This window comes from Dunckerocampus dactyliophorus, unplaced genomic scaffold, assembly GCF_027744805.1.
Source record: "Dunckerocampus dactyliophorus isolate RoL2022-P2 unplaced genomic scaffold, RoL_Ddac_1.1 HiC_scaffold_151, whole genome shotgun sequence".
NCBI classification, from domain to species: domain Eukaryota; kingdom Metazoa; phylum Chordata; class Actinopteri; order Syngnathiformes; family Syngnathidae; genus Dunckerocampus; species Dunckerocampus dactyliophorus.
The window spans coordinates 53-2,500 of record NW_026559846.1 but is presented as its reverse complement, the minus strand read 5'-3'; positions in this window follow the sequence as shown (position 1 = coordinate 2,500).

Genomic DNA, 2,448 nt, shown 5'->3' with positions numbered 1-2,448 from the left:
AATGAGAAAAAAGGTGAAAAAATGGCAAAGTGTCAAGGGAGCTAGGCAGAAACCCATGCCTAGGGTCCTGGAGCCCAGGGGCGGTTCTAAAGTCTGTGAGAGCCGCTGTGTCCCTGGATGAAATGAGAAAAAGGGTGAAAAAATGGCAAAGTGTCAAGGGAGAAATTCAGAAACTCAGGCCGAGCTGGCTGGAGCCCAGGGGCGGCTGCAAAGTCTGTGGAGAGCCGCTGTGTCCCTGGATGAAATGAGAAAAAAGGTGAAAAAATGGCAAAGTGTCAAGGGAGCTAGGCAGAAACCCATGCCTAGGGTCCTGGAGCCCAGGGGCGGTTCTAAAGTCTGTGAGAGCCGCTGTGTCCCTGGATGAAATGAGAAAAAGGGTGAAAAAATGGCAAAGTGTCAAGGGAGAAATTCAGAAACTCAGGCCGAGCTGGCTGGAGCCCAGGGGCGGCTGCAAAGTCTGTGGAGAGCCGCTGTGTCCCTGGATGAAATGAGAAAAAAGGTGAAAAAATGGCAAAGTGTCAAGGGAGAAATTCAGAAACTCAGGCCGAGCTGCCTGGAGCCCAGGGGCCGCGGGAAAGTCTGTGGAGAGCCGCTGTGTCCCTGGATGAAATGAGAAAAAGGGTGAAAAAATGGCAAAGTGTCAAGGGAAAAATTCAGAAACCCGTGCCTAGGGTCCTGGAGCCCAGGGGCGGCTGTAAAGTCTGTGGAGAGCCGCTGTGTCCCTGGATGAAATGAGAAAAAGGGTGAAAAAATGGCAAAGTGTCAAGGGAGCTAGGCAGAAACCCATGCCTAGGGTCCTGGAGCCCAGGGGCGGCTGCAAAGTCTGTGGAGAGCCGCTGTGTCCCTGGATGAAATGAGAAAAAGGGTGAAAAAATGGCAAAGTGTCAAGGGAGCTAGGCAGAAACCCATGCCTAGGGTCCTGGAGCCCAGGGGCCGCGGGAAAGTCTGTGGAGAGCCGCTGTGTCCCTGGATGAAATGAGAAAAAGGGTGAAAAAATGGCAAAGTGTCAAGGGAGAAATTCAGAAACTCAGGCCGAGCTGGCTGGAGCCCAGGGGCGGCTGCAAAGTCTGTGGAGAGCCGCTGTGTCCCTGGATGAAATGAGAAAAAAGGTGAAAAAATGGCAAAGTGTCAAGGGAGAAATTCAGAAACCCAGGCCGAGCTGCCTGGAGCCCGGGGGCGGCTGCAAAGTCTGTGGAGAGCCGCTGTGTCCCTGGATGAAATGAGAAAAAAGGTGAAAAAATGGCAAAGTGTCAAGGGAGCTAGGCAGAAACCCATGCCTAGGGTCCTGGAGCCCAGGGGCGGTTCTAAAGTCTGTGAGAGCCGCTGTGTCCCTGGATGAAATGAGAAAAAGGGTGAAAAAATGGCAAAGTGTCAAGGGAGAAATTCAGAAACTCAGGCCGAGCTGGCTGGAGCCCAGGGGCGGCTGCAAAGTCTGTGGAGAGCCGCTGTGTCCCTGGATGAAATGAGAAAAAAGGTGAAAAAATGGCAAAGTGTCAAGGGAGAAATTCAGAAACTCAGGCCGAGCTGCCTGGAGCCCAGGGGCCGCGGGAAAGTCTGTGGAGAGCCGCTGTGTCCCTGGATGAAATGAGAAAAAGGGTGAAAAAATGGCAAAGTGTCAAGGGAAAAATTCAGAAACCCGTGCCTAGGGTCCTGGAGCCCAGGGGCGGCTGTAAAGTCTGTGGAGAGCCGCTGTGTCCCTGGATGAAATGAGAAAAAGGGTGAAAAAATGGCAAAGTGTCAAGGGAGCTAGGCAGAAACCCATGCCTAGGGTCCTGGAGCCCAGGGGCGGCTGCAAAGTCTGTGGAGAGCCGCTGTGTCCCTGGATGAAATGAGAAAAAGGGTGAAAAAATGGCAAAGTGTCAAGGGAGCTAGGCAGAAACCCATGCCTAGGGTCCTGGAGCCCAGGGGCCGCGGGAAAGTCTGTGGAGAGCCGCTGTGTCCCTGGATGAAATGAGAAAAAGGGTGAAAAAATGGCAAAGTGTCAAGGGAGAAATTCAGAAACTCAGGCCGAGCTGGCTGGAGCCCAGGGGCGGCTGCAAAGTCTGTGGAGAGCCGCTGTGTCCCTGGATGAAATGAGAAAAAAGGTGAAAAAATGGCAAAGTGTCAAGGGAGAAATTCAGAAACCCAGGCCGAGCTGCCTGGAGCCCGGGGGCGGCTGCAAAGTCTGTGGAGAGCCGCTGTGTCCCTGGATGAAATGAGAAAAAAGGTGAAAAAATGGCAAAGTGTCAAGGGAGCTAGGCAGAAACCCATGCCTAGGGTCCTGGAGCCCAGGGGCGGTTCTAAAGTCTGTGAGAGCCGCTGTGTCCCTGGATGAAATGAGAAAAAGGGTGAAAAAATGGCAAAGTGTCAAGGGAGAAATTCAGAAACTCAGGCCGAGCTGGCTGGAGCCCAGGGGCGGCTGCAAAGTCTGTGGAGAGCCGCTGTGTCCCTGGATGAAATGAGAAAAAA